The sequence below is a fragment of the Carcharhinus amblyrhynchos genome, chromosome 7 (assembly GCF_965287045.1).
Source record: "Carcharhinus amblyrhynchos chromosome 7, sCarAmb.v2.hapA, whole genome shotgun sequence".
In the NCBI taxonomy this organism is placed as follows: domain Eukaryota; kingdom Metazoa; phylum Chordata; class Chondrichthyes; order Carcharhiniformes; family Carcharhinidae; genus Carcharhinus; species Carcharhinus amblyrhynchos.
Window position 1 is genome coordinate 69358525 of NC_137330.1, and position 14255 is coordinate 69372779.

General features: G+C 42.3%; 1 protein-coding gene across 1 annotated transcript in view; it reads right to left on the reverse strand.

The window, feature by feature from the left end:
* LOC145345031 (G-protein coupled receptor family C group 6 member A-like) overlaps window positions 1–14255 on the reverse strand; it is a 178147-nt gene that overhangs the window by 144367 nt on the left and 19525 nt on the right. Inside the window, exon 4 of the mRNA XM_080192556.1 lies at window positions 13992–14130. The gene's annotated coding sequence lies outside the window, so the exon portion shown is untranslated. The remainder of the gene's footprint in view (window positions 1–13991; window positions 14131–14255) is intronic.

The following is a 14255-nucleotide window of genomic DNA, read 5'->3' on the forward strand; positions in this document are numbered from 1 at the left end:
TTCAGCACAGGGGTGGTGAGGTGAAGTGGTGGGCTAGTAATCTTGAAACCTTGAGCACCTGGCTCCCTATCTGGTAGATGGCTGTTTTTTTCCCTCAGAATTTAAAGAGCAGCAGATTTAAATGATTTGGTAGCTTGGCAGTGCCAGACACCTTATCCACTTTTTAAGCACGTTCATGCCCATTCGTAACAATTCCAAAGGGTGTGTTAACACCTCGAAATTAATGCCTGACCACTTCAAAAGGGTCTGTTGATCTCTCCAAAGAGTACCTGAGCACTCCAAAAGCATATCTGATCTCTCCAAAAATATCCCGTAGATTTTTTCTCAAATTGTTAAAGCCCACAAGTCAGAAACCTGGATGAGCAAAATTGCATCTGAACTTTTAATTGTGCTGCTGCCTCAATGAATTGAGCATGTGTGAAATATGTCCTATCCTCGTTCCTATCAGTAAAAGTGATGCATGCCTGGAAATGGGGGCAGGATTTCCAGATCCTGGCCTCCTGCACCATTTTGGCTAAGGTACAAGGCCCTTCCATCTTTATGAAATTCAGTCCAAGATCTTGGAGGGCTTCCTACTGCTCACTAATATTTCAGAGGTTCCCTCTTGACCAAACAAGGATGTTTTGAACTTTCTTTATGCCAGGTTTTCCATCCTCCCTGACTGCATAATTAGTAAACTCTCCCAATCCATATTTATTTTACTGGAGGCTGTTTCTGTGGAACACCCACAGACACACAACCACCACTGCTCTGGACAATTATAACTCCCGTCTGCACACGGGTGATGATGTAATTGCTGTTGAGTGCAGGTCAAATTTGAGGCCTGTAATTAAGCAGCAGCAATTCGAGTGTCATGACTTGATCTGTGCTCCCAAATTCCACCACAAGATAAAATTGCCCCTCTAGTTTTATTTTACTTTTCAGGATTATAGAATCCCCTTGACTAAGATCATTTGCCATAATCACTGATGCGACTAAAACAGAATTACACATTTCTATATTTAAATCCAATATGAGCAATCACAATAACGAATGGGTTAATGCTTTTCATCTGTTTGTTCCACAAAACATATGTCTACGACAAGTTCATGCCAAACACAGATGGTAGTCACAAGTGTGTAATTCAGTCCATCACAATATATGTGTTCCTTTCTATTGGTAGCTTGTAGTAATAATGAATATAAACTTTGACAAGTCCATGATTTGCTTTTGTCCCTATATTATTATGTTTTTCAGTTGAAGGTGCATTTTAGTGTCAGTACTCTGCTGCAACAATCTTAATGACACATTGGGATAAATCAGCCATTTCACTCTTGATGAAAATGTGCGAAAGTGTGCATCATTACAGATGCAGACTGTGCACCATCAGGCCTGTTCTGCCACAGAACACTGCTCAGAGCACCCGGTTGCATAATTAATGAGGTTAGGGCCAGAAGACTTGATATATTTTCACACCAGCCTCTGCGGCAGGAAACACTCCATGTACACATCCACCATGGGATTTACTCTCAGGATGGGAGAATCCTGCCCATTGACTTTGGGTCTGAATGCCTCAATTTGACAATTCTAACTATTGTTTTCAAGGCCCTCAATATGTCTGTAACCTACTCTATCAACCTACAACCATCAGAGATCTCAGCAACCCTACAAGACATTGGTGAGACCACGCTTGGAATATGGTGTACTGTTCGGGTCACTCTATTATAGAAAGGATATTATTAAACTAAAAAGAGTGCAGAAGAGATTTACTAGGATGCCACCGGGACTTAATGGTTTGAGTTTAAGGAGAGGCTGGATAAACTGGGACCTTTTTCTCTGAAGCGTGGGTGATCTTATAGAGGTCTACAAAATAATGAGGGGCACAGGTATCTTTTCCCAAAGGTAGAGGAATCTAAAACTAGAAGGCATAGATTTAAGGTAAGAGGGGACAGATACAAAAGTGCCCACAGGGGCAACTTTTTCACACAAAGGGTGGTGAGTCTCTGGAGCAAGCTGCCAGAGGTAGTACAATTGGGTTGGGTACAATATTGTCTTTTAAAAAGTGTTTAAACAGTTACATGGGTAAAATGGGTATAGAGGGATATGGGCCAAATGCAGGAAATTGGGATTAGCTTAGGGTTTTTTAAAAAAGGTTGCATGGACAAGTTGGGTTGAAGGGCCTGTTTCCACGCTGTAAACCTCTATGATTTTAATTCTGTTTTTGTGGCGTGCTGATTTTATTTGTTCCATCATCTGCATTTGTACTTTCAACTCTGGAATTCTGTCCTTAAACTCTGACATTCTCCTCTTTTAAGATTTCATTTAAAACTACCTCCATAACCAAGTTTTTGCTTACCTTTCTTGATACCTTCTTGTTGTTAAATGGCAAATTTTGTTTGGTAAAGTTCTCACATTGTTTTACTACATTAAAGATATATCAATGCACAATTTGTTGAAGCATTGGTCCTGACTTTACTACAGGCAGGTTTTTGCCTGGTGGGTTGTGAATGGATTGGCAACTCAGCTTCTGCTCCATTAATGAGGCCTATCTAAATTCCAATGGCAGCCCTCCCACCCGATGACCAACAGCTGACACAAGATGGAATCTGTGATCTTCTGGGGCCATCTCAATGCGGTCTTACATTTGGCATGTGGTGAATCCATGGAAAAACATTCCATGTTCCTCCTAGCCCTATAAAAGTAGTAAAAAATAAGGCTTATCTGTTTGTCTCTCTATGAACCTTGGCACATCCTGCTGTTGTCTTTAGTCAGCAAGAAATTTGCTTCACCTTTTAAACTACTAGTTAACATTTTATCAGAATCTAACTGCAGTTGTAATGAAGAGACAATACAGCTCTGGATGTTTGTCCTTGCTATGGTGGATCTTATTCAAATTTGGAACAATGGATGTTGCAATATTGAATGCACTCCAACGCAGATTATAACATGAACCTTTAAGAACTGCATTGTGACATCACTATGACCTCACTATGTGTAAGGCTGAACAATAAAAGGCCTCCATGTTAGATGTTCACTTATTGCCTGTAATCCCTGCTGCAGATAGAACATAGAACACTACAGCACAAACAGGCCCTTTGGCCCACAAGTTGCTCCGATCACATCTATACCTACCAAGCCATAGAACTATCTGTAACTTCCAATGCCATTAGATCCCATATACGCATCCAGAAGTCTTTTAAAAGACCCCAGCGAGTTTGCCTCTACCACCACCGATGACAGCCGATTCCACTCACTCACCACCCTCTGAGTGAAAAACTTACCCCTAACATCTCCTCTCTACTTGCTTCCCAGCACCTTAAACCTGTGTCCTCTCATAGCGACCATTTCAGCCCTGGGAAATAGCCTCTGAGAATCCACCCTATCTATTCCTCTCAACATTTTATAAACCTCTATCAGGTCACCTCTCAACCTTCGTCTCTCCAGGGAGAAGAGACCTAGCTCCCTCAACCTATCCTCATAAGGCATGCCTCCCAATCCAGGCAACAACCTTGTAAATCTCCTCTGCACCCTCTCAATAGCTTCCACATCCTTCCTGCAGTGAGGCGACCAGAACTGCGCACAGTACTCCAAGTGGGGTCTGACAAGGGTCCTATAAAGTTGCAGCATTACCTCCCGACTCTTAAACTCAATCCCTCTATTAATGAAGGCCAGTACACCATACGCCTTCTTGACCACATTCTCCACCTGCAAGGCCGATTTAAGAGTCCTGTGGATCCGGACCCCAAGATCCTTCTGCTCTTCAACCCAGCTAAGACTCCTACCCTTGATATTGTACTCCTGCATCCCGTTGGTCCTGCCAAAATGGACCACTACACATTTATCCGTGTTGAAGTCCATCTGCCACTTCTCTGCCCAGTCTTGCATCCTATCTATGTCATGCTGCAACTTCTGACATCCCTCCAGACTATCCACACCACCCAGACTATCCACAACACCAATATTTCACCAGTAGTGAACTAGATGTTCACTATTGTTTGACTCTGTTCATCTTCTCCATCTCCCAATGGGCCAATGGATCACTGAGTGGTTTGACAGCATCTGGCTCTCTCTTTGCAGTGCCTTTTTGATGTCTTGCCAGCTGCTGTGTCTCTCTTCTCCGTCTCCTTTCACTCCCATCTTCACTGCTGTCCACCAGTGATCTGGCGATTGTTGGCAACTTGCTCTTAATGCTTGTGCTCCATGACATGGGATTTCATGTCACATTTGCAGATGTTTTCGAAGCGAAGGGCTGGGTGATAAGTGGGTCTGATGCCAGTGGCGAGCCCACTGTACCATACTTGCTGAGGGACCCTGCTATCCTCCATGTGGCTCACATGTCCATGCTGTGAGTGGAATTCTCCTCTGCACAGTGGAGTAGCAGTGGGGCAAGACTTTCAGTTGTGAACCAGCCGTATCCTCAAGCCTCCTTTCTGCATCAGGGATCATTTTGCCTCCCATTGCCAATGAGGAGAATTCCTTCTTTGCAGAAAGAAGTAGGTGGCATTCCAGTAGGAATGGAAGGGCCTTCTTTGAAGTTCTCTGGTTAAGACAAAGTTTTAAAAAGGTAGGTATGTGGTGAAATTGAAGAAGGAGAGGTGTCTGCTGAAAAATCCAACCTCCTTTTTTCAGGTGCTTAACACTGATGTCTAATGTTCTGGTATCACATTGCTCTTCTGGCAACCGCTTGCTGGAAATTGGCCAGTATTTCCAAGTGGCAGAAAAAGGCGTCAAGAGTGAGTGGAATGGGACAGTGGGGAGGCATATTGGGACCCTAAAATGCTGAGCCTCTCAATTTGTTTCTCCATCATCCATTTTGTGTGGGAAAATTGAACTAATTTATTCATCAAATCATTACAAAAAGTGAGTGTGATTATTTTGGCTCATCTCTGTCCCCAAGCTAAAAATAGTTTGCTAGGTACTTTTGTGAAGAATGCAGTACATTTTTAACTTACAAGGCTGTACCATTTGCACCATTTTATTCTGCTGCTTAATTGTGTTAATCTCCCACTGGAGATGATGTTATCAGTCAGCAGCAACACATGGCAAACTGTTTCCTCTCCTGGTTGCTTCATGTTGCTGATCTTTAAAGCCTAGGCACAGGCTGCATTTGACAATCTGTTGTTAAATGAACGTGGGCGTAAAATGTGAAGCTGCTTTCAGTAATTTGTTCCGTGCAACAGCAATTGCATTATTCGTGCCTGTCAAATTTATTTGTTGCAGTGGGCTAACTGAAATCCAAGTTCCTGTCTCAAGACTTTTGCAAAATACCCAACACACCACAACTTCCTGATGCACCGAATTACGATACAAGCTAGAGTTATGTGGAGACAATGAGGAAAGCAAGTAAGTTGACCCCTCACAGAGTTCTGTTTTAAAATTTTATGAGACCATGCTATGGATGGGCTGATGACCTGGATGGGCGTGCGTGCTTTTCTAGTGATCTTATGTGTTAAGGGCTATATTTCTTAAGGTTTGTGAAAAGACCATGTTTTCTTTTCTAGAAGAGGAAATGGGGGGAGGGGTGAAGAAAGACTGTGCAGTGTGTCTGACTCTCAAGTACGGAACAAATGTTAGAAACTGATTTCTCCCTTGTGATGTGATGCACGTGTGATTAGCTTTGGAAAAGTAAATGAGATAATACAAGATAATATTCACTTTATACCAGATTTCAATGCCAGGCTTTCGTTTTTGTAGTTTTCAACAGTTGTATCGTCACAGTCCATTACAATGCTGTGAACTAACTGTAAGGTTACAAGAACACAGTGCTGCAGTGAATTATCTAATGGTTTATCTGAACTCTGACATGGCACAATGCGGTAATGGTTTCTTTCTATGTGATCATTTTTGACAGTGCCGTACATTGGGACATAGAGTGAAGGCTCAATTTAAATGGAAGCTGTTGTTAAAGTAGTTGTATTTATTTATTGTTCTCTCTGTGAAGGCTTCAGGGGTTCTAACACACTTCAACTAAGTTCCAGTGCCACGGCATAATAAGCCAAGAAAGGAGAAACTGTTTGCACTGGCAGGAGGGTCAGTTACGAAAGGACACAGATTTTAGATAATTAGGGAACTAACCAGATGCTACAGGAGGAAAAATGTTTACACAATGAGTTATGACCTGGAATGCCCTGCTTTTTAAGAGAGGTGCAAACAGATTCAGTAACAACTTTCAAAAGGGAATTGCATAAACACTGAAAAGTGTAAACTTTTGCAGGGCTATGGGAAAAGAGCAGGGGAATAGGATTAATTAGAAAACTGTATCAGGGAGCCAGCACATGTGAATGGCATCCTTCCGAGGCACATCATTTTATGATCCAGTGATACCTCCACTGCACATCTATTTGATGAAGAATGATGAATAAGATAGTCATATATAGGAAGTGACGTAGACTAAACTATTGTTTTGGAATGAGGGAAACCTGAGAACAAAAGGAATTAATGTAATTAAGTGAAACAAATTCAATTTTCTAGTTTAAAAAGGTGAAAAATAGTAGTTCTAACTAATAATAGTTAAACCAGGGAGCTGAGCTAACTTTGTGGGGAGCTGCGCAGACACAATAAAAATTTGAAGCTCAGTTGCTCTAAGGGATTAGAACAGTTTGGTGGATAATCACATCATTGATATCATTGAATTTGTGATCTGATTAAATCTAATCTGTAACAAGTTACAAGACAAGTTCAAATTTTCTATTTACATTGTTCATAGTGTTGGTGTTCGCAAGGCGCAAATGCACTCAGTAATTGAAGGCACAATGGCTTTCTCACCCTCTTGAGGCACAATAAACAGTAATGTCGTGAAAATTGGTTCCATTGTTCTTGTTTTTGGTGCCATTTTGCTTCCAATATGGCATCCATGGTACACATGCACTCATACAGTGCTAGCCATGCTGGATGCCATATTATTGAAGGTGTTAGTGAATGCACAGGAATCATCTCTCAGAAATATGTAAAGTAGACAGATTTTGATGGCAGTCAGTGTGTAACAATGATTTCACACCATCCCTGCCATTTGAATTTTAACACTCCAACTAATACCCTATTCTGACCTCACTGAGCTGAACCTTCTTTCAGCAGCAGAAAGATACTATGTTATTTAAAGGGATCACCAATACATTTGCCTGGTATTTGCCAATTGATTTCTACTTTTTCATTGGAATTGTAACATTTGGTGGTTTCCAAAGTTGTTCAAAGAAGGATCTCCTCTTGACTTCACGGTTTCTGCATATATCACTTGCTCCTAGATTCCTGATTGCCACAGCTACCACACAGTTAAGGATCTCTTGGATCTGCAGATAAAGGACCTCTCTCTTCTTGTTCTCCTCCTCTAGCAAGGCATCCAGAGCAGCATTAGAGAACTTGGAGCATGCTCTCCATCCAATAATTCACTAAATCAATGTTCTTGTTCTGAAACCAGTTCTACCACTTGCTCCAGCCAGAATGCACCTCCCCTTTGAGAGATGTAGGCTGGCGTCACAAAAACTCGGACTCTCTGCTGAAGTGTTCACATTTAACACGGCTGTATTTTGCTATCCTGCAAATCAGCCCAAAGTTAAAATAAAGAGAGACTTGCATTTATGTAGTGCTTTTCACAATCATCTCAAAATGCTCTATGACCAATGGAGTGCTTTGGAAGTGTAGGCCCTGTTGTAATGTAAAAAAAGGTGGCAGCTAGGTTGCTTACGACCACCTCCCACAAAAACATTGGTGATGGTAACCTATTATCTTTTTTCAGTAAAGTTGATTAAGGGATCAGTATTGGCCAGGACACTGGGGATAACTCCATGTTCAACTTCTTCAAAATAGTACCCTTAAATCTTTCATGTCAATGCACGCAGGCAGATGAGGCCTTGGATGAACATTTCATCTGAAAGGCTGATTGCTGACAGTGCAATGTTCCCTCAACAGTGCATTGGAGTGTCAGCCTTGATTTTGTCACTTGAGCGCTGGAATGGGACTTAAACCCGGAACCTTGTTATCTCCATCAACAGCAGCCTCCGTCAAGTGCAGCTGACAAAATACACAAACAGGAAAAAAATACTTTTCAAATTTCTTAAAATCTGTTATCAGATAAAGTGAGGAAATCTACTAGTAGTTATGATTAGGGCAGGTGTTTTGTTCCTCTTGTTATTTGTTTACAGCCAAAGATTGGCATTCTTACTAAATCAAGGGTCTTATTGTGAAGGTATTTGGCAGCAAATTGTGCATGCTAAAATGAGAAATCCATGGGATTTGTGGCAGGATGTTGCAGATTGTTGCATATCTGCATGTTTATAATGTAATTTGATGGATGCTATTCTTTCTCTGTCATATCTCTAGTTTTATGTACTGGCTGCAATGTTTTGTGACAATGTTAACAAATTATGATGTGCATTCTGGACCATCTTATTTTATCTTAAATAACAGTTGATAATGGACAGTACTAGCAACAGTTTGTTACTTCTGAACTATTGTTTGGAAATCTGTTGGTAAGATAACTAATTGCGAGGCAGCACTGGCTAATCGTAGAATCCCACAGTGCAGAAGGAGGCCATTTGGCCATTGAGTCTGGATCAACCACAATCCCTCCCAGGCCATATCCCCATAATCCGATGCATTTACCCTAGCTATCCCCCTGACACTAAGGGGCAACTTAGCATGGCCAATCCACCTAACCCACACATTTTTGGACTCTGGGAGGAAACCATAGCAGTCGGAGGAAATGCCACACAGACAGTGACCCAAGTTGGGAATTGAACCCGGATCCCTGGCACTGTGAGGCAGCAATGCGAACCACTGTGCCACTGTGCTTGCCCATACATAATGATATATGATAAAATGACAAAGGAATATATACTTTAATTGTTGCAAAGTTAGAGTTTAATTCAATACATTCATCAAGCAGCTATCAAATCTCATTTGATTTCCAGTAAAAATGTACCATATGAATATGATGGTGATAAGTAAACACCAAAATGCTTTTAATTTGATTTATTATTGCCACATGTATTGATATATTGTAAAAAGTAATGTTTCTTGCGTGTTATACAAACAAAGCACACTGTCATAGAGTATGTAGGGGAGAAGGAAGAGAGAGGGTGTAGAATGTAGTGTTACAGTCATAGCTAGGGTGTAAAGTTCAACTTCATTAATACTTTATTCAAAAATATAAGCCTGCTGAACATGTTGTGTGGTGGATGCTCAAAGGAATAAAGAGAAAGTGATGGAGCGCAATGGTGCTGAAGAGGTGTGCAGTTGGATTGAGGGATAGACGTAGCAATGCTGAGGAGTGACATACAGACACCAGCAATAATGTTTGACATTCTCTGCTTCGTTTCCAAACTGAACCATATGTAGCAAGAAAGTCTCTGGGAGATGGAAGATCAAAGAGAACAATCAAAGCCCAATGCTTTGTGGTGACTACTTGGGGGAGAGCCTGAGGGAGATACAGATGCTTGCAGATGTTATTGTTCAACCAAATAAATTAAGAAATGAGATTTTAAAACATGCCAGAAAAAGGAGAGGAGTAAAGTAATGTGTTGGTATTAAGTGTGTTATATCATCTTATTATTAAAAGTAACATGATATTGTTTAGTTTCCAAGTGTGCCTGTAAATGTTTGCCACTGCAAAATAAATATCTTTGGATACAGGGAGAGAAAGAAGAGTCGTTCCTCATTAGGATGTTGATAGGCATAGTTCCAGATCATCCAATACCATTACTTACACTACTACAACAACCTGTTTGATTTTATACCTGTGGTCATATAAAGACTGATAGTTTGACAATGATCACAAAAGCATGGGGTTGGATTTAACAGAGTGCTTCATCCCCAACCTCCCTGGCTAAAAAGTCAAAGGAGGAACATCTCACCACACCCCCACCTTCACTGCCCCCTCCCCGCTCCTGCTGCATGAGCCCAAGGCTGCCCTGTGGGAGCATTAAGTAGGTGGAGGTGGAAATTTCACCCTTGTCTGAGGAGAAAGCGCTTTCATATAGAGAGTGGCAGCCAATTAGATGCAGTGCTACCAGGCAAACATATCAAGAAGCTCAGGTAAGTCTGGGCAAAGAGATTGTGACAGAGGTTCAAAGTAGCCAGAGAAGTGGGTAGGGGTTGGTGAGAATGGTCTGGGGGAGAGCCTCTCATGGGTACAGAGGGGCCTGCCAAACACCAGTCCAGACAACTAAAGTTATTGAGCTTCCCGACTGGTGTGGACCTATTCCTGCTATGGATAAAACATCCTGAATAGGTTCAAGGTTGGGCAAGCTATCTGATGGCTTCTCCTCCCTTGTCTACAATTTAATTGTGGCTGGGGACCAAGGGGAGGTGGGTAGGTGACGGCCACTCTGGCTATCAGATACCCGTACTTTCAAACCCATCAATGGGAAACATATCATTCAGCCCTCATTTACAAATAATAGCATGAATCTTCTGATTATGGGATGTAGTGAAGGACTGAACATAAGACACTGATGAGCTTTAGGAAACTGAGGAAGCCAGTTCCTATTACGCACACGCTCACTCCTCTCAATGCCAATACTGACACTACCCTGACAATAATCACTCCCTCCTGACAATGATCACTTCACCCTCCTCCTGACAATAGGGCAGCACGGTGGCACAATGGTTAGCTCTGCTGCCTCTCAGTGCCAATGATCTGGGTTCAATTTTGGCTTTGGATGACTATGTGGAGTTTGTACATTTCCCTCATGTCAGCATGGGTTTTTCCCTGGGTGCTGTGGTTTCCTCCCACGCTCCAAAGATGTGTATGTTGGGCAGATTGGTCATGGTAAACACAAGGAGTTAAGGGGTTAGGATGGTGGGGAGATGCATGGGCCTCGTGCTCTTTCGGAGACTTGGTGCAGGCCCGATGGGCTGAATGGCCTCTTTCTACACTGAGAGAATTTTATGAATCCTGACAAAGTTCACCCTCCTCTCGACAATGATTGATGTAGAAACTGAAAAGGAATATTAATGTGAATAAAATAACACTTCAGTATATTATATTTGAATTATTTTCATCTCAAAGATGGAAACACTGATATGGTTCTGCTACCGATAGTCTTATTAATTTATAATAACTTCAACAGAAAGCATGAAAACAGCAACCAGTTTGTTTTTATTAAAAAGGAATGTTAAATTCCACCTTCCTTATAGGGAACAGCAAAGCTTTGCATTTCCATTGTGTACTAAAAGTGAGAGCTCATCTTTGCTTATTGTCTGCATAACTTAGCCTGAGCTTATAGATGCTTAAGTGTTACATTACCAAACAGGCTATTTTGATGTCCTGAAGTTTCACCACTAAAGTGGGTAGCTCAAGATGGGAAAATTCTTGACTCGCTGGATCTTGATGTCACAATTTTAGCTCCTGAGGGAATGGGTGTGGGATGGAGTTGGGCCCAGCAACCATAGAATCCATGTGCAGGTGGCATGGGGAGGCAGGTTAGTTAGAAGGCCTGTTTTGCTTCTCTGGGACTTTGTTCCACTTGTGTTAAAGACTGTAGGCCCACTAGTGCTCATCCCCCTCCCACCCTTCTTGGTCCCTCACCCCGATATCTACTCACCGTGCCTGCTCCCGCCCAAAACTCACTCTCATTGCCCCTTTTACCCCTCATTCCAACTCATGACCAGTACACACACAAACCCATGTTCCCCCCATTCCCTTTCTATCAATTCTGATTCAGTCATGGCTTTCAAAATGCCCATTCACTTCTTATACCCGACAAAGAACCAATGAACTGTACAGTAACAGTAGCATGTCAGGAAATGCTCAGAAGAAAAAATTCACATTTGAAAAAAGTTATTCCTTCAACTCTATAAAAATGTCAGGCAGACATATTATTAAAATATCAATTAGAGTCTTCAAACACTTCACACCTCTTAATCGTGAAAAAAATTGAAACAAATTTAAGAAGCGATCACAGAATAAGTCACTTCTTATATCTCCATAAAGATGTCAATCAAACAAAGTCAACAGTTCTCTCCAGTTTCTCCATGACTCGTGGACAGGTGTAAAAACTCTTTCAGTGGAACTAAGTCGTTGCATTATGCATGCTTGGTGAGAGCCCAACCTGTCAAAAGGACTATCTCAGCAGAGGATCCTGTTTAGGCAACTGGCCTGACTATACGAAAACTGTGGGAGCTGGGAGATGCCTCCCACTGCAAGGTAACCAGCTGGGTTTTGGAGTGTAGAATGCGGGCTTACTATCCTGCATCAACAGAAATTGGGGGCTGCTGGAAATGGTGCTGGGAATCCTAGAATTAGGTGTCAGCTGTAATTTTCTGATCTACAAAACTTCAGCTGAAACATTAAAGCTATGTATTTTCTTTCATTCTCTGATGTCTGTAAAAGGAGTCTATGTTCCCCCCTCACCACCCACAAAGGGATCCTGTCATGTGCAAATTGACTGCCATTTTTGTTTTCACAACAGTGACTGAATTTCATTGCTAATACTTTAGCTATCCTTTGGAGGTGGAAGCTGCTTCATAAAGTGAATCTTCTTTCCTTTTATGTTTCTTTAAGGGACACTGTTTCACATTGGAAGAAAATGCTTCTAATCCTTTATTCATTTGTTGGCGAATCCAAAATACAATAATGCAAACTATACTATCATTGTATACTTCAAACTTGCACTGTTTGTAACTATTTTGTTGAGAGTACATCTATCACAGGATTTCCAAACGGCAGTTATTTTTTAAAACCTTCATAATGGCTCACTCACAAAGCCAACAATAAAGCCATCCACCCTGCCTCTGGGGATGCCGCTAAAAAAGAGTTTAGTAGCACCAGGACACGAAACACATTTAACTCATAACACGTCACTTCATCTTGCCCAAAGCAGAGAAAAAGACTGTTCGTTAACTTTGTCATGAAAACAGTCATTTTAATGTATACATATGTAGGGAAAGAAAGGTAGGGTTAATGTTTCAGATCAATGACCCTTTGTCAGATCAAAGGGGACATTTTTCACTCCAGTGCCAGCATTATAAATGTTGGGAAGATTTTTTAAAAAGACTAATCTCTGTCCACTATTAAGCTCAAAAGACAAAATTAATGTGAGCAATACATCCAGGAACCTCAAATGTTCTGGGAAATACATGGGCAGTGCAGTGGGCTGGGAGACTCAAGCGGAGGCCGTTTAGAGGTTTCCCGCTAGACGCCATGGCCTCCACACGCTTCTGGTTAGGTAATTTCCGGCACCATCAGCTCCACGCCAAAAATCGGCACAGGACTGAATAAATTATTAAAATGAAGATTTGCATGTGAGAAACTTCAGTCCCAGGCCCGCTAGAGTCTTCTCTCCCCCTCCTGAACCCAGGAGTGGTTCATCCCAGTGCTGTTTATAATACTTCCCACTTGCGAGGAGCTGCGGCCCTCCCCTGCTGGAGTGAAGGGGGGGCCATTGAGGCCACCCAGGAGGTTAGGGGTAAGGGGGCGTCTCCTGGGAATTGCCAGCCTGGCCCCCGGCCCTGTCCAAGGGCAAAATGGTATGCTCAAGGGACACCTTGGCACTCCCTACTGGGGCTTAACAGAAGGCAGAGCCTGTAGGAGCGATCTGTGGAAGTGGCGGAGGGGTGGGTCCCGCTTCCACTCTGCACTCGCGGTGACAGAGGGAGGAAGGCCAGCAATCAGGACTGAACACTAGGGAGGGTAGAGGATCGGGGCTGCATTGGGAGCAATAGGGGGTCAAAAAGGGAGGGGTCGAAGCTGTCCTGGACATGTTTGGGGGAGCCAGCGATCGGGGGGTGAGGCAGTGTTAGCCATTGGGAGACCGGCAGTATGTATGCACTGATCTCGGTGCTGACAGATCGGTGAATGCACAATAGCCCGCTCAGTGCTATGCAGCTGGCCTTTACAGTAGGAATAGGCCCCGCTGTGGATTTTTAATGATATTCATACAAGCGCACTCTGCAGTGTACGGAGTGTGGGAGATTCATTTTAAAAGTCCTGCTGCAAAGGCCAATGAGATTTATTCCAGTTTTTAACACAAATTCGATACTTAAGATTTTTTTTGGGAGTATCCAATAGTACTCACAGCACAAAGAAGCAGTCATAACAATAGTTAAAACTGATTGGACAACATCTGTGGAGAGAGGACCCTCAGGATTAATCTTTTCCATCTAGGATACTTTGTCAGAACCCAGAAGAGGACAACTTTTTCAAAATAGGCATCCCTGGAAGAGAAACGGTGGGATTTAACAAAGAAGCAAAAACACAAAAGATTGCAGATGCTGGAATTCTGAAATGAAAACTGAAAATGATGGGAGCAACATCACAGTGAGTGGAAGATAGGAAAAAC